At 43.0% G+C, this 18921-nt stretch overlaps 1 protein-coding gene, 1 non-coding gene and 1 pseudogene across 2 annotated transcripts in view; 1 reads left to right on the plus strand and 2 right to left on the minus strand.

Moving 5' to 3' along the window:
* Window positions 1-18921, minus strand: part of FOXO1 (forkhead box O1) — a 96966-nt gene that overhangs the window by 21805 nt on the left and 56240 nt on the right. The window lies entirely within an intron of this gene.
* On the plus strand, window positions 11064-11162 carry LOC113601200 (uncharacterized; annotated as a pseudogene).
* TRNAR-UCG (transfer RNA arginine (anticodon UCG)) lies at window positions 15217-15301 on the minus strand. The gene has a single exon. It is a non-coding gene; the product is annotated as a tRNA-Arg (tRNA).

Genomic DNA, 18921 nt, shown 5'->3' on the forward strand with positions numbered 1-18921 from the left:
AGAAAGAGCATGTAAAAAAAAAAAAAGCACGTATAGTATAGCTTTTATTATCTGAATAAAGCTACTTCCTTTGGTGGGGGCAGAGGACAAACAAAAAACCCATGCCTGTTCTTTCAGGCTTTCATTCTAAAAACAAAAACAAAGTAAAACTGATTTCCTATCAAGTGCCAGGACCTGTATCATGTGATACATACACATACACACATAAATATTTACATAATCAAAGAAGATGAAGTTCATAAACCATATCCTAAGGTTTTTGATTTTCCAGAAAACAATAGCTCTTTCCTAAAGCAGAAGTGGAAAAAAAACAATAGTATTACACAAAACTAGTAGGGTACAGTGGTTGAGGAACAGGGCTTGTTATCAGACAAACCTGGATCTTAACCCACTCCTGAGATTTAGCAAACGTGTGACCTTGGCTGAGTCACTTAACCTCTCCAAGCTTCAACTGCCGCATCTGCAAAGTGGGAATGATAGCCACTACACCAGGTTTTTATGAGGATTAAAATGAGATAACCATGCAAAGCACTTACAAAATGTCAAGCAAATGTCTAGCCTCTGACTACAGGCAAGGCTAACCTCATCTGACCTCATGTCACCTCCCTGCACAAATTCAGAAAGAACCCAGTGCTGATTTGTTCTTCAGGCAAAACACATCCAGGGCACTTGGTCTCAATGTTTATCCAACCTTTATTAGCAGTAGCAACAGAAGATGCTGTCATTTCAAGGTGAAAGTCATCCAGGGCACAATCAAGCAAAGTAAGGTCAGCCAGAAGCTCAAAGACACTTGGGTCCAAGACAGTCTCCACCGCACCTCTTAGCGCTTCCGTTAGATAGACATGGGCCTTCCTGGCTTATAGCCTGGGCACCAACATTTTTAAATCCATCAGGAGAGGGTTTGGGGAGAAATACAAAATGCAACATTAAATCAAACACTAGGGCACTTTCCTGGAGGATACCGAAGAGGATTCAGGCTTTCCCAAGGTAGAATAGGTGTCCAGAGTGGATGGAGCACCACTGAAAACTGTGGCCGGGTTTTGTGGTCTTTGACAAACTCTGAAGAGGTACCGCTTGCAGGCAAAAAGGTGAACAAAAATAGAGTGCAACAGCCTTCCCACTTGTTGCTGTAACACATTCCTTCACTTTAGAAAGATACTCATGAAAACTTGCAGAGGGCTGCCCTCAAACAACAGTACAAATTGCGTTTAAATCGGGAAGCCAGCTGCTCCTTGATCAGTCATCCTTTTACCAACAACAGAACTTTAATTAGCCCCCATCTGCTTCCTGTTTTAGGCCACAAATCTTAACTTTCACCTGTTTGGACCAAACTGCAATAACTATACACCCACAGTAAATAAAAACAATTAACTTTTCATACAACATGCAATTCATTCTCACTGAGCTGATACTGAGCTATTCAAAATAGTGCGTAATTCAAATCAACTATTTTCCCATAAATAACAATGTTCTATACTAAAAACTCAACAGAAATTCTCTCCCACCCACATCATCTTGAATTTTTTCCATTAAGAAGGTTTTCAAGCTGTCTGGCTTCAATTTCCTGATTTTACTGTTAAGTATGCGGTCATGTCGGGTCATGTAACAACAATGGATAAATCTCACAAAAAACATAATGCTGACTTAAAAAAAAATCAATTTGCAGAATGATACCTATGACATTCTGCAATGTTAACTGACAACACTGATTATATTTAAGGTTGGCGGGTTCCTACAGAGGTTTAATGGACCCATGTATATCAGCCCAGCCAGGAGGCAGACTTCTTGAAGAAACCGTCCAACACAAGAAGGCTTAGAGCAAGATGAGTGACATCTGTTAAAACCTGGCGGTGTCATGTGGATGCTATGTTAGCCTCCATGCTTTCCTAGATGTTTAAAATATTTGAGAAGTTGTAAGAGAAAGACAAATGGAGGATGGCCAGTAGCCGGCAGGGGAAGAAGGAGAGTCGGGCCCTGTACTCCTCTGGCCCCACCACACAGGCACACGCCTATCTGATTTGCTGGGGCTTGAAAAGGCTCCCCAGATGATTCTCATGCCACCCCCAAATTCACCCCTTGAGAAAGGCTGAATAACAATCTACTCTCAAGGGCAGGGACCCTGCTCACTCATCTCGAAACTGCCCACACTCACCTACTGGTCAATACCTGAGATGTAAACATTATTTGATCGAATCAATAGATAAGCAGAGAGGATTCTTTCTTCTGCTATGATCTAGCCCAATAACCAAGCACATCAAGTCAATTTTCCTTTCCTGAAGGCATCTGAACAGATGAGTGGCTATCACTCCAAACTGATGATCAGACTCTTCCAGAAAGCTTGCTGAAAACAGAAACACTAATAAAGCCCTTAGCTCGGAGGCTGGGATTCAAGTATGAATGGAGTGGGGCCAGGGATCTGTATTAAAACACTCACGATATTGAGGGTCACCAGGTTTGGGAACAATTGAACTAGCTTGATGACTGACATTCCTTTCAATTTTGATATTCTAAGAAAATAACCTACTGTGTCATTTCATAGAGATTCTGATTCAACAGGAAAAGGATGAAATCCCAGAATATTCTTAACAAGTATCTCACATGATAGGCAAGTTTGAGAAATGCTTTGTTAATGGTACTTTGGGTCATTAACACCAAATAATAGAAGGCTATTTATTAGTATGATGTTATTTAACACATGATTAAGAAAGCATGTTTAAAAATATAATTATACGGCTATGGATAAAAGCCAGTTCATTCTGAGATCAATATTTAAATCATCATTGTTTTTCAGAAAGAGAAACAGAAGCATCGTTGGTGAATGAGGACGTGTCAACCTCACCTTTCAACTTCCTGGAATTTTCCTCCCCCGCTTTCCCCTTTAATATTTCCCTTGGACATACACACAGCCAACTTCACAATGGACTCTTTACAAGATCATTGCTCCAGATACCAATAGGCCAGTCAGGGTTTCAGCAGGAGAAACACTACTGTAGACTGATCACCTCTGCTTCAACAGCTCCTGCTATGCAGAGAAAGGGTAATGATTTCTTATCAAACACTGACAGCACCTAAAATTCCTTTACATTGATGACCACACATCCGATTCCAGGGTGAAGGTGGACTGCACATTTGCTCTAAGGAAATGAACAGGGGAATGTATTTTCATGGGATCCAAGATTCTGCAGACAGTTGAGCACAGGTCAGGTGAACCTGCAGTTAATGCAGAAAAACAGGAGTGTGAAACCCCACCCAGCAAAGTGGATCCAACTAGCCACCAGTTTTTCAAGGGTTGAAGGTAAAATCTAAATGACAAGGATGTCCAGGTAAGTACAAAACTATCCTGGCTAGTTTGTCACGCCACAGCTCAAATCGCATCAGACGCCTTCTGGGAAGCGTTTCATTTAGTACATGATTTTAACTAGTTCCATGTCTGAGACCAATCCAAAGAGGCACGACTTTCTTAATTCAGCCCAAATCCTTCAATGTGCATCCACGGGAATCGTGAATCCCCTCCTCCTTGCTTCATGCTTGTGGGCCGGTCTTCCAAATGGATGCATCCACTTCTTCTCCCCTAACGCCACTGCCGCTGCCATGACATGAAGGCCTTAAAAGAATAAATGTGGGAAATGGGAAAGCCCTCAAGCTAAAAACTCTGGAGCATAATCCATAAAGCAGTGACATCAATTTGCAGCACTGAGGCCAGCATTTTCAAATATTAATAAAATAGAACAAATCTCACGCAAAAGGGCAAGGACAGTACTACCTTGTAAAACTCTGGCATGTGTGTGCACAGGTACATCGAGTCATACTGTAAAATGGATTTCTTACTGTTGCTCAGACTGGGGGAAAAATGTGGAGAAAGCCACAGTAACAGAAAAAAATGTACTACTTCCTAGAGGACACGCTTTCCCGCTCTAGGAAAGGCTTGCTGACAAAGCCCAATCAAATGGTAGTACAGCTACCCCGGGGTTTCTGGAAATGTCCCATAACCTTCAGGGAGCTCCCACTCTGCACATGCAACAGAGGGGCCGCCTTCTCAGTGGCCCACTTGGCAGAAGTGATTCTTACAGCCTGGAACAAGGAAGGATGTACAAAGGGCTGCACAGTAACATGTTGGAGAATTTTTAACCAAGCAACTTCTGAGCACAACTTACCTTATCAACAGAATGAACATGACATGTTAAACCTTCACAGTCTGACTTTAAAGTACAATTCTTTAAGCCTTCTATCTATCCTTCCATCTTTCCTTTGGGTGGGTGCAGCTCAAGGAAACCATGGCTCAGACAAGTGAGAAAAAAATGAAATTTGGATTATGTTTACAGCCAAGGAAAGGAGGAAAGGAGACGCGTTGAACAATCCTCTACTGGAAACATTGCTAAAGTGTTTTTAAACTGAAGATTATACCACCACTTAAGATATTTTTTCTCTACTATTTTGCCCAGCATATTACAAAACTGCATCTAGGACTGAAATAGCAGATTGCCTCAAGAGCAAATGACAATATTTGTACCAGAAATGTTGGCAACCAGTGGCGCAGATGGGTTTCTGCACAGCAATCTTCAAACTGGGGCTCCAAGAATAACTCCACCTACTGCACCAATGCTAAACTGCTGAATCCAAAGTCAGAAGGGCTCATTATTCCATATTTTCCCACCACCTCCTTCCCAAAGGCACGTGTACCTGCCTGACCTCCTCTGCCTGGGAAAAGGCTCAAAACAAAGAAGAAAATGAGCAGACCAGCGGGAGAAGTTCCTCAGGCATCAACAGTGCTGGATGGTCAATGATCCGCAGAGGCAGGACCCAAAAATGATGGCAAAATCCAGATAAGCCAGTTATTTACATGAATAGTTTTAATCTTCCCCTTCAAATACAAAGAATAAAAATAAAGATTTATCCAAGTTCCATCTTCTTTCCATGGTTGGGTACTTTGGTCAAACAAAAAGTCATTTTTGTTCAAAGAAAAACTCAAAAATGGAGGGAGGAACTGGTACCAACCATAATAATTACTAGGGATGTTCCCGAAGGCTGTCAGTCAACACCTACAGCACAGCTCACTAAACGACAATTCAAATCTCCTTCAAGTGCTTGAAGAAAATAGCCACCTTCAAACAAAGGAGTTGGCACTTCCATAGTCTGCTCTTACTGACTGCCAACTGAGATGTGCTGTTCTTACCCTGTTCCTTTGCAATTTCTACCAAATGGTCTAGAAAGGCAAATTAAACAGAAGCCTTCACTTAAGGAGGCATTAATTATGAAACTCATCCAATTTAAAGTGTTGTCTTAGGCATACATCCCTACCTTTGAAAATGGGTAGGGGTTTGGTAAAAATGGAAACGAGTCTCTCTGCCTCTGTGCAGACCATGGGGTCTTCCACACAAAAGAGAACGAATGCACAAACTTTTTCAGGATAGAACAGTGCTTCCTGGGAGGTGCCTGGGTGGCTTAGTTGGTTAAATGTCTGACTCTTGACCTCAGCTCGGGTCATGAGTTCAGGCCCCATGCAAATAAATAAATAATAAATAAACAAACAAACAAGCAATCTCAACAACAGTGCTTTCCAAATTACCTTCAAATTACATAATGCAGACTACAGAATACTGTGTTTATTATGCTCCATAGCCTCACATCTCCTATGGTATACAGAAAGCCTAAAATTTCACAGAGTAAATTCAACTAACAGAAGATTAGGGGTTCAGGCAAACCCAATCCCACATTTAAATAAATGTTAATTTAGGAGCACCTGGGTGGTTCGGTCAGTTACGTGTCCACCTCTTGGTTTGGTCTCAGGTCATGATCTCCCAATCATGAGAGAGAGTGTGGAACCTGCTTGGGATTCTCTCTCTTCCTCTCTCTCTCTGCCCCTCCCTTACTCATTCTCTCTCTCTCTCTTAAAAAAAAAAAAAAGGAATGAATGAATGAATGAATGTTAATTTAACCCTAAAGAAACTGAGAAAGGATTAAGGTAGGAGAACCTCGCACCTTTCCTCTCCAATGGTTTACTGTGTTCCTAAGACAGGCCCTGGCTAGAATTCCCTGAAGTATACTTCTCAGCAAGGTCAGGTATGCTGGAGAACAGAGCTCCACTTTCATTACAACACCCTGATTCACCAGAATCTGAATAAGCCAAGTGATGTCACGAGTGAAACTGAATTCTCTGCCAACCTTTTCATCTTCCACTGAGTTAGCTGGTGAAAATAAGGGTATTAAACCCTCCACAATTTGCCAAACAAATGCTCACAGAATCCCAAAGTCCAGACCAAAAAAAATTATAATAATAAGCTTTGAAATACATCTTCCTCCTTCTGTTTGAAGGAGTGGGGAACAGATTTGCTCCAAGCCAAAAAGTCACTCTAAGAAGACCCCCACTGAAAAAGGACTGGGGAATAGTATGATTATTTCCCCTTTGTCCACCTAATCTCCTCAGCTCACACTGGTAGAAGGTACCAGCCTGATCAGAGCAGTCTCCAACCAAATCGTCTTTAGCAAATTCAGAGTAAGCAGCTATGTATGGAGGTTTCCTTGGTAAAATAAAGGGCAGACCCCTCACCGTCAAATAGATGACGGTGACTCAGAAGTCCACTGATGCACACTGCCCAGAGGACAGTCAAGGAAGATCAACAAGCAATGAGAGCAAGAGTGTTCAACACTAAAAGAAATCTCATCTATTCCCATCCACTCTCATAAACTGTTCGATCCGATTCTCATCAATTCTAAACAAAAAGAGACTGGCATGAAATTCACATTTTCTCCCCAATCAAGGCCCTCCCCACGAATGACACAATTTAAAACCAAAACAAAGACAACAGAAAAACTCACATAAACACAGTTAGCATTATTTTTAGAAACAACTTTCATTTCCATTTCAACTTACTTAAAATTCAAAACTTGCTAATAATAGAAACAGCATTTAATTGTCACTAAAACCGGAAGTTGCTGCAAAATAAAATATACTATTTCAGAGTCAAACTCAAGGATCTGTGTGTTGTAAAATATTTGGTCTTTGTTACTCTCTCAGCATTCAATTTGTAAAAAGGAAACATGTTCTAGTTTGGTTAATTAACCACTAACATAAGTCAAATAATGAGCGCGGCCGCCTCCTAAGTAAATCAGAATAGATTAACGGAATCCTTTGAGTGTATTCGTCTCAGAGCAAATTTCAAAGCCACCACGGTAACTCTGTCTGGAAGTTCAGAAAGAGGAAATGTGCTTCTGTGTGTCAACAGTAGGCGAGTCTTTAAGGAGCCCCATTGTTCCCGTGTGCTGGGAGCTCGGCTGGTCGGAACTGGCAGGAGTCGAGACAGGAAGAGCTGTCAGGCTTCTGGGGCTGGTCACGAGAGCACGACTGGACCAGGCCCGAAGCAGCAGATGGTTGAGGGGTGCTTGGAAACAACAATGTGAAGACAGAGATACAAGGAATCTAAAGAGCTGCAAGTCCTACCCCTTTGCCACAATCTGCAGTCAAGAAGCTTTAGCAGAAGCCTGCGATTCGGTCCTATGGCAGGCTCTCTCCGCTCTCTCCCCAGTGTTCATGGCCCTTACCCAACTCCTCCTGGTAACGACAGTATTATCTTACAACCCCTATGGCATGCCTGAAAACAGCAGAGAGATTCAAAAGCCATCGTTTCGGTCCAAGAACGACTATTCCGGCACACTGACAAAGAGAAGCCCACTTAGATCAACAAAAAACCTATTTTCACAAAACAAGGAATTGGATGAAGCTAGTAACATCTAACAACATCTAAGCCAAATGATGCAAACAAAACACCATGAGAGAAATTTATACCATGACTTAAATGGCACCAACAGGGAAATCCTCTCCTTGCTGAGACTCTTGGGTCCTTTCTTACGTAATGACTCCTGGCAGCTACTGTCCCTAAAATAGCTTTCTTTCCAAAATGACCATTATCCAAAGGCCCACTCCTTCCAGAGCTAAACTGACTCAAGTTTTAGAGAAGCGTTCATCTGTCAAGGGTGTAGAATGAAGACAGGAGACTGCCTTCAGCTTGCCTGCAAGGTGACGCAGCTGGGAAGAAGCACTGTGTGTGGGAGAGGATACTGAGCCGGGAGCCAAGAAACCCTGCTCTATCTGGTGTCACTAACCAGCCTGGTGACCTCAGGCACAGCCTTAACCTGCTACTCACCCAAGAGTTTCCCTGGAGTAAACGGCTGGCCTCCAAAGACCCTTCGAATCCTATAAGGGTCTGTGAGCCCCAAATAACAGGACCCCAAGTTAGTAATCCCACCCAGTCTGAGGGAATACCGTTAGGGACCTAACCACGCTCTGCAGGACAGATACCAACTAACAGCGGCAGCGCAGCAAGAACTGAAATATGTCAACTCAAACGCAGAAGGAGCGAAAGCTAAAGATGAACCAGACACAACACAAACCCAGAAAATGCAACAGATAAAGCTTACCTTCCGATCTCCGCAGCACAGGTTACCCGGCATTCTGAAAGTCTAGAACTTGCTGCGAGGGCTCAGACTAGCTGGGAAGCATGATGAGGAAGTGGTGATAGGCTGAAATTCCGTTCCAGTTTAAATAACATACCAAGAACTGTACTAAATACCTCCTGTGCAGCTTTTTGCAAGAAAATCAAATTGTTTGGGGAAGGAGGTGGGCTTAATTTAACTAAACATTTCACCCGACACACGATAATTTTCACTTAACATTCCGCTTCATGTACTGGCCAGCAAAGTCCTCTTCTACCTAATGTCCACGGTTTTCTTCCTTTTATTGCTTTCTGGTTTCTAAGGTGGTAGGTATTGCAGAAACTACAACGCAAAGGCTCAGCAAGACCTCTGGAGGTATGGAGCGTGACTGATGAAGACACAGGATGAGTCAGGCCACGAAGACTAGCAGTCCCAGCAGAAAGGGAGGACCACTCAAGAAGTTTACCGAAGTCTATTACTTCTGCTCTGCAGATCAAGTGAGAAACAAAGAGGCCCTGGCCCTTCTGCCAACCAGTAAGGGGGAAGGGGGAGCCCTGAGAAACCCGAGACGGAACACGGAACACTCGCTTCGGAAGAGGGCAAGCCGGCAGCTTGCTGCTGAAGGATGGCAGTGTTGTAGGCGAGTTTCCTCACGGCCCCCACCTTCCAGACACGCAGCGCTGCAACTGGGTCCAGGCACGGTCCAGACAGGCAGCGGCTCATGGAGAAAGCAAGCCTCACAAAAGGAAGAAACCATTACTGGCAATCACCCTCGGCCAAACTGAGCAACTGTGAGGAACCGAAGCCGCAGAGACCGCCAGGGGTGGAGGCGGCGACCAGCAGGGTAGCGTGCGGGGCAGCCCGAGGTGGAATGGCCCCGAACAGGAATCCTAGTGCTGTCCTGACCCAGCAGGCCACCAGGTTCTGGGAAGGACAGACAGCAGAGTGGAGGCTGACACAAGAAACAGCCAATGGGGCCTATGATCACAGAAAACGTAAAACCATTAAAGGCCATTCACTCTGTAATTTCACTACTGTTTTGTTATTTTTGCCAACCGTCACTTCCCTGTGATGCGTGCTATATTTGACTGAAAAACGGGATGAAAAAGTCGGGAAATAGTTTCTTTTTCCTCCTTAAAGGGCAGGATGAAATGCAGCTACTGAGAGACACCACACAGCAGCCCGCCTCTAAGAAGCCCCAAGGATCTCCTCCTGATACTCAGGCCCTGCGACGTCTCCTCCCCTGCAGGCACCCAGGTAAGCTGGGCCCCAGATTCCTGACCCACAGAAACTGTGAGATAATGACTGTGTGTTATTTTACACTGCTAAGCTTCAGGGGCACCTGGGTGGCTCCGTGAGTGGAGTGTCCAACTCTTGGTTTCGGCTCAGGTCAGGAGCCCGTCTGTGATTCTCTCTCCCTCTCTCTACCGTTCCCCCACTCCTGCTCTCTCTCGTGCTCACTCTCTCTCTCTCAAAATAAATAAGTAAACTTTAAAAATAAAAAAATAAACTGCTAAGTTTCCGAATACATTATCCAGCAATCGACAGCAAAAATATTCCATTTCATTAAAGTCTTCAATATAAAAATTTAAGCAATTTATGTATAAAACTAACCAACTCAGTAGCAGCTACTTTTCTTATCTTTGGGATCAAAGACTTCATTAGGGCCCAGTATCCTAACAGAAGGACATAACGTGGTCAAGAGTTGATACTGTATATTCTTTCTTAATATTTATTTGTGATGAGGAACTATATGTATGTGGTGCAAAATTCAAAAGATCCAAAAGAAGACCTCATCATATTAGGTATCTGCATAAATGTACCCCAATAAGGCCACCCTCAAATCCAGGGTCCCCTCACTTTCCTTGCTTAACTTTTTCCAAAGCACTTTTTATCCTTCTCTCCTACTGGGACTGTAAACTCTACATGGGTATGAATTCTGTGAGTGGTGTTTACTGCTGGGCCTCTAGCCCCTGGGACTATGCCAGGCATGGACTTGATATTTAGTATACAGTGACTCAATGAGTAAGAAGGAGATATGGTAAGAAAAGTCTTTGCATATTCCTGAGATGGCCACTGTTGTGGGAATTCATATATGATACTAGAATTAAAGTAACTTTTCATCCTGGATTTGTTACTTTTTATCTCTTTGAGAGTTCCAAAAGAAAGGATTTTTCTACAAAAACACTGAATCTTGCCCTGGAACATCTCAGTGTGAAATCATCTAATGGGGGCACCTGGGTGGCTCAGTCAGCTAAGCATCCAACTCCTGATTTCAGCTCAGGTAGTGATCTCATGGGTTCATGGGATCGAACCCTGCGTCAGGCTCTGTGCTGACAGTGTGGAGCCTGCTTGGGATTCTCATTCTCTCTCTCTTGAAGGGAGGAAGGGAGGAAGGGAGGGAGGGAGGGAGGGAGGAAGGAAACAAGCCTCTAATAATGAAGGCTTTTTTTGTTCAGTGACTTTTATGAAATACTACGTGCTAAGAGGTTCCAATTCATGTTTTACCTGAAGTCAAAACATTAGATATTTCAAAGTGTGACCACATCATCTTTCCAATCACTGTATTGTTTAACCAAGTCTTATAAGTCTTCTATGGGGAAAAAAGAACTTTAAAATTGTAACTAACAAGAGAAGCTGTAATGTGCTTCATGTACTAATATTGGAATGATATAGAGATTAACATGATCCCTGTGCAAAGATGACACATTTATGAAGCATTTCACGTTTTTTTTTTGGGGGGGGTACAATTTATAGTAAATTAAATGCACAGATCTTAAGATACAGTTGAGTCTGGCTGTCGCATACACTCATGGAACCACCAGTCCGATCCAGAAGAGGACATTTCCATCACCTCTGAAATTTCCCTGTGTTCTTTTCCAATTGATCTAGCATTCTGCCAACCCCCTCCTTCCCCCAACAATGGCAGCCTCTACTATGATTTTTATTCACCATAACTTATTTCCACTATTCTGGAACTGCACATAAATGGTGATACAGCTATAAACAAAAAACAGGGCTGCACATAAATGGTCATATAGTTAAAAAAAACAAAACAGGGCTAACACACACATGCACATGTGCACACACATAGCCATGAGGCTGTGCATATGAGGGTGGAATGGAGTTAATCAATCTCTCTCTTATTTCTCATACCGTCCCCACTAGCTGCTGGCTATGTATTATTTCCCAGGGAAAACATGTAACTCTATAGCGAAGACGATTCCAAATTGTTGGTGGCTACAGGTCAACAAAGAAGTTAAAGCTTTCCAAGTATATTAAATGAAATAAATCATTAGGCTTGCTGAATGTTCACAAATGGACATCTTCATCCAACAACACTATGTATGTCTTACTCTTCAAAGCTGGAGGCACCATAATGTGCAATGCCTGTCTCATTTAAACCTCATGCTATTCTCACCTCCTCCTCCAACAGCTCTCAGAGGACTCAACTCCAGACAAATTAATTTGAGAACCTGTGTACCTGGTCCTCCATTTAAAAAAAACAACAACAGCAACAAAAAAAACACTTATCAAAACTCAGGATACAGACAACGTTCCTTCCTGCCTGCAATCTGCTTTGTGAATCAGGCCTACAGTACCTTGGAGGCAGTTACCTTAAATTTTGAAAAGCAACAGATCAATCCATATTTCAAAGATCCAGAACAAAGAACGCTCTCTTTTTGAATGGCACTGAAAGCAAGGCAGAAGAAAGGCTGACAGAAGGATGCCCTGATTTCTACATGCCTCAGGAACATTTTCTGAAGAGCTCCAATTCAGCGACTAGAACTCTAACATCAGGTGAGCCCTGCCTTGGATGTGAGCTACTGAAGGACTGACACTCTCACTCTGGTTCATCTTTCTGCAGTACTTAGCACAGCCAGGAAAACCAAACTTTTAATCACCAGAAAGAATCTACAAGCTACTCTCTCTTGTTTTACACTTTCAATAACCCCAATTCCCGTTTTCCAGTCCCTTTTATTACCTACTGCTTAACAATGATGGTGCATCCCTACTGTCCTGCCACGAAATGGTATACACAGTACACGAAAGGAGAACAGAGGGGGCATTTCTGGGTCTCACATTATTAAACACAATTAAAAGGTACATAGCTTGTGATATTACTCATCTAATAAGTAATAATTTCACAGCCTATACAACAATTATGTATATAAAACTGAACGCTGCTAAAGTATCAACTATGCCTCAAGAACAGAAGGCAGCATTCTGAATAGTACTATTTAAAATCTAAGATTCCAAGGAGGAGGAGTATAGAACCTTAAGTGATACATGTAATACAGTAATTAGAAAACAGTTCACTTCCAGGGTCATAGGCACCAGTTTACAATCATTCCAAGATGTTTCTGTTTTCTCCTTACGTAGGGCTTAAAAAAGCTTAGCAAGATAATTATACATGAAGTGGAGAAAAGCGTTTACCATTGTATAGTTTGCTTAAAAATATTGCAAGTTCAAATTTGAACCCTGGTAGTACGTAATACAATCTACCGGACATTCCAACCCGTGAGCTGGTTCTATTTATTCCACAGGTAAAGAAAAGGGGAAAACCAAGTTTTTTTATTGTTTATAAAGAATCCTCCAGTAAAATCCACCGCAATATAACAAAAATTCAGGACTTTGGATCCTTCTGACATCCTCCTTTGCTCCTTAATTAGATGTTTCACTGGCTTTCAAGTGAAACTCAACTACTGGCTCTGAGATCATTTACATTTAGTTGGACATTTTAAGCTGCTCTGTCATCATTATAGAGCGCTGCCTAATGAGGTCCCCTTAGACAGGGCTGGCCTGACAAAAACCCACAGTTAATACTAAAATGATCCAAGATACCCTACTTCCTCTGAATTTGAAAAGGACTTAGTGGGCCCTCCTCCCTAAAACAAAACAAAACAAAACAAAACAAAACAAAACAAAATTCATGAAGGGCTAGTTCTGCTTGAAGCACTCCCAAGAGAACTGTATAATCAAGTGGAGATACTATAAATTCACATAAATTCCCAAGTTCAACTCTGAGTCCTTGAACATGGAATCTCCCTCCTTGACAGTGCACAAAAACCACACACTGATCACTTCTATGCTATTCTGGAGTTTAAGGAGGTGAGTGAGGGCAGGAGGAGCCCAGGGGAAGGCCAGGGCAGCAAGGGTAGAGAAGGAAGAAAAGGGTAGAAAGGAGAGGTGTCAGAAACACGGGCAGAAATGACCACGGGTCATGAAGAGCTGAGCTGGCTGCAGAGGGTAAAAATGGGTTGGTGAGTTTCTCCAGAATGTACGAATCCAACACCTTCATTTTGGGGTGAAGAAAACAGAGGCCGTGATGACAAAGCCAGTAAGTGACAAGAATCAGGCCCCGGTTGCCTGCTGAGAGGGCAGGAGACATAGACAATAACCAAAGAGGTAGAGCACCTCTGTATACGTGCTCACATAGCAACTTTTTATATGCCTCACCCTCCCCTCTAAGAAAGAGCACAAGCTGGAGGAAGAAGTAGTTGTGCAACTGGAGGAAGATATCTGGATAATACAACTGCTTAATGGGCTTCTATCTTCAATGGGATCTACAGGAGATCATCATGTTTGTAATCTGGTTGAGATTTCTACACTCAAAAGGCCAGGATTAACTCCTCTCCCCAAATAAAGGAACACCACACTAGCTTTGCATCACAAATGGTATACACAGTACAGAGAAAAATTGAGACAGATGAAGAGGTTTAATAAATAAGTCAGACTTGGCTACAAATGGCAAAATGCCCCTTGATGCTAAACAGCTAAACCTGAGACAGCTGTTCTTTAGGGCCCAGGTCCAAAATAGATTTGATCCCTGAAATGGACTTTGTAGAGAAGAAAGAAGCCTAATCATTAACTTGGAGGGGGTCAAGTACCATAAATACTTGATACTTGAACATGCACAGGAATCACCTGGAATCTTGTCCAAATGCAGGTTCTGATTCAGTATACCTGGCATCAAGACTGAGATTCTAACAGGCTCCCTGGTGAGGCTGAAGCCTTTAGCCCAATCCATGGACCATACTTTAAGGAGCAAGGCCATAAAAAACATGAGGTATGAAAGTCACATTTCAAGGTATGTTTATTTCACAACTTGGTCTGCAAGCCACACAACAGTGACACGTTGAGTCTTTTTCCTTCTGGTGATTGACAGACTCCATGAAATGTCTACATAGTTTGGAGGTGGGCGGGGGGGGGGGGAGTTTAAGCCCAATTAAGTATAAAAGCATTGTGATTATTTAACACAACATAATTTGCTCTGGGCTCAGGGGGGAATAACATAGTCTGTGTGTTTTGTCCTGCAACAAAGGGACAGTAAAGTTGATAGTTATGGAACCTGATTTAAGTCCTCTCGAGTGGCCAAATGGACCAAGTGTTCATTTGCATGAAAGTTCATCTTTCCTTACATAGAAAGGAAATTAACCCCCATTTGCTCTCAAATAGTCACTATACTGTTTTCCAGGACTCCTGAGGCTTTTGTTCTGACACCTCACCAGAAAGCCCAGGCCAAGACAAGGAGCAGGGTTGCTCTAATCCAGGTAGGCCATTAGTGGTAATTTCTTTCCATAGTCTGGTGAGCCTCAGTGAAAATGTAAACCTTTGGAAGACTATCTTAAAGTCTTTGTGGGCTATTCCTCGTATGAGGAATAAAATTTTACATTTATTTCTTTTCAAGAGACACAGAGAGACAGAGCGTGAGCAGGGGAGGGGCAGAGAGAGAGGGAGACACAGAATCAGAAGCAGGCTCCAGGCTCAAAGCTGTCAGCACAAAGCCCGACGCGGGGCTCGAACCCACGAACCATGAGATCATGACCTGAGCCGAAGTCAGACGCTCAACCGACTGAGCCACCCAGGCGCCCCGAGGAAAAAAATTTTAAAAACTAGCCTTATGAAGCAATGTGGCCTTCTTTGGAGATCTCGACTCAAATCTCTGCCAGTTACTTGTTATACGACCTTAGGCAAATTACTTAAGCTTTCTGTTTCCTCCACCATAAAATGAGGACAATAGTTACCCTAGGTTCCAGTAAGGTCACGTACTTTGAGCGTGGAGCAGCTCAGTGGCTGGCCCAGTGAGATTCAAGGGTAGGGTTATCACTGTTACCATCAGGGCCACCTTCTCCAACTGACCCAACCAATCCCAGTTTGCACTGTACTAAATACACACATCACTGGGTAGGCTCTGTTCTCAGCCAGCTTACATTCCAAGCCAGCAACACATAGAAGTCACACCCACTTTTTAAACATTGCTGATAATTCTTGATTTCTTTGTAATCATCTAAGCATTATGGTATTCAGGAAAGAAAGTCTACAAGATGCACAACCATTCTCTTCACTGTCCCCAGTGCCATCTCACCATCAATCCTTCCCTTTCTGTCACCCTCATTCTGTTAAAAAAAAAAAATAGCATAGCATCCCAAAGCACTCCCTATCTCCCCCAGTACAGTGCAAGCAGGAACGGACTGCCCTTTTTCTGCTGACTTAGTCCTGAACACATGGGGAGGACCATTTACTCAAAGCAAAACCCTGGAGGACCATTATTTTACAAATAAGTATGTGATTAATACTTTTGAGTCCATAGTCTTTCCATATATATTATCTCAATCAATCCAACAATAACTGTGTTTAGTATTTAGGACCACTATTCTTATTATCAATACAGATAAAGTCTCAGAGCTTGAGAGAAAAGACATGTTCATGGCCACCCAACCTTTCTGTATGTTCTCTGATTTTCGAAGGCAGAGATCTCCCCAATAAGAAGGTGATAGGGAGGTGAAGGTATTTTTGTTATTGGAACCATCTACATAATTCAATTACACACGATTCTGACAGAGACCACTGGGGCCCATTCTTACCAGTGTGAGCTGCGCCCCTCTAAGATATCAGGGTCTGTAAACCACAACCCACAATCTGAAGGCCCTCAATCATAGCTTAAACAAGATCTCCTGTGTCTGAATGGCAACACTGAGTCAAGGCTGAAGCTGAACCCCTGCATTCTCCCCTTGGTAAATGGTCCTGCCCTATTAAGAACCTTCCCTTGAGCTTGCATCGGTCCCCTTGCCAATTCAGGGCTGAAAAGAAACAGCCGGCCTTGGAGTACTCCCATGCATCCTGAGGGTCACAGAGGACCCCGTTCTCGAATGTAAAAGCTCCTCTCTCTTCTCTCCTCCCTCCCTGTCCCCATACACGCTTCTGGGGCTGAAACGGCCTTTTCAACAGAATTAGAGATGTGCTACAAAATCTTCATTAAGTAATTCAATAATGTGTATATCTGGTACTTACTCTGGTCCCAAACAGAAAGGAATGTGCCCAGAAGCCAGCAGGCAGAGCCACATTCTTCCTGTCACCCTGTAACAGCAGGCAGGCTAGTGGCGGGCTGGCGGGCACTGCTCTGGGGACAAGTCCCCAGACAGCACTGCTTTCCCGACATCAAAGGGCTGGATCTCCCTCTTCAATTTGTAACTTGGATTTTCCTCAGTTTCAAATCATAGCCTGACAGATGTTGAAGTCTGACAGAGTATAAAATCATCCTCTGCCGAGTCAAGAATATGACAAGCAAGAGGGAACAACAGAATAAAAGAGGTCCCAGTTCAGAGAAGGGGAATGGAAATCTACCCACAGCGAGCGGGAGAACATGAAGCAGTGAAATTGGCTCTTCACATGGCATTCGGCACAGCGGTGGTTATTCTGTCAAGTATTGTTCACGGAACATGGTGACAAATGGGGAAGGGCTGTGCCTTGCCAGTGGTATTTAGTTTAGTTTTTCTGTTTTCTTTATTTTTTAGGAGGGGCAGTCACAAATGATTCCAAGTTATTTTTAAATTTCTTTCCCTAAAAATTCTGATTGGATTCATGACCATTTCAACTGATACAATGTTATTTTCAAGAGGGAACAAAAACAAATTAATGAAATCAACCAGTCTGGCCCACTAACGTGGGGGGGGGGGGGGGGAATCACGTAATACTAAAACTTTAAAAGAAGACTTAGTACTTTCTTGAATGGGTTCTTTCAGTTATATTCACACAAACATGGCTCACAGGGTCACTATCCACCCAAATTGGTGGCGTGGTTTTTATAAGCTAAGTTATTCTTGCTTTGCCCTTTGTAATGTCACTAATTCTGGGCTACTCAAAGTGTGTCAGGGACCAGCAGCCGCACCTGAGAGCTGGTTACAAATGCAGGACCTCAGGCTTCCCCCCAGACCTAATGAGTCAGAACCCACATTTGTACAGAGGTGATTCATGCACACATTAAAGTTTGCTAACCACCATCTTGCAAAACATTTATTATTTAAAAATCATTTAAGCCCATTTTAACAGCCCTGCCAAGAAAGCCTTCCCCAGAACAGGCCAGCCTTCCCCTAAGTCCCATTTATGGATGCTTCCCTGGTAACCAGGGAAATAACTCCAAACTTAAGCTTGTGTAAAATACTTTTAAAATAAACTCAAAATCCTTCTTTTGATGTATGCAACATTTTGGGTGAGGGGAAACATTAAAACTATTACAAGCTTTCCACAAAACACCACACCTGCCACTATTACTACTGATGATCAAAAATGTACGCTAAACAAAAATAGAAACAGGTATCCACATTCAACCAACAATATCAACCGAGCAATAAATGTGGCAATAAAGATTCAAGTGAAGAATGTAATACAAAAAATGGTCTTCAAGGTCAAATTATTTGCAAAATTAGTCTTGTTGAGGAATATCTGCTACACAATTCAGGAGAAAAAGAACTCTGTCCTACTGCAGCATGGGGATTTTTCCCCACACAGTAGTCTCTATGCGCAGCATTTTAAACTCATTATCGAATTTAAACCTATCACAGCCTTAGACGGTGCACACTGTTTTAGTCTATGTTTTATTGATGCTTAATTTACATAGAGCCAAGCACTGGAATCTGCTGTGTACAGCTCTATGAATTTTTACATTTGTATATCCCCATGCAACAACCACCCGAATCATTTCCAGCACCCTAGTAGTGGGTGGCCCTCCCACGCCCCACCTAGTCGGCCGCCCCTTCCCCATAGGTAAGCACTATTATGACTTCTAGCTCATACACTACTTTTGCTTGTTTACTGGAATTCATACAAATGGGATTGTGCAGAACGTACCTTTTCAGGCCTGGCTTCTTCCACTGAATAGTCCCAGAAGGATCAGTGTGCACAGAGAAAAAGGCATGCCCTGCTGGGTGTGGAGAATAGTAAAACAACTCCGGGGGGAGGAGAGTATCTTACAGCACGGAAGGTGCGCTGGTACAGGAGTCCGCAGGAAAGGAAGCTAGAAAGATGGGCCTTTCAGATGGTGAATGGCCTGGAATGCCAGTACAGACTGTCTGCAGGTGTCTGAGATAAATGCTCTAATTCGAGTAACATGTCAAGGGATCTGACATGGTAGCCTGTCCAGAGCAGAGTGAGGAAGAAGGACACTGGGCGCAGCAAGCCCAGGGTAGAGGCCCAGAGATGAGACGGTAG

This window comes from Acinonyx jubatus, chromosome A1 (genome assembly GCF_027475565.1).
Source record: "Acinonyx jubatus isolate Ajub_Pintada_27869175 chromosome A1, VMU_Ajub_asm_v1.0, whole genome shotgun sequence".
Lineage (NCBI taxonomy): Eukaryota > Metazoa > Chordata > Mammalia > Carnivora > Felidae > Acinonyx > Acinonyx jubatus.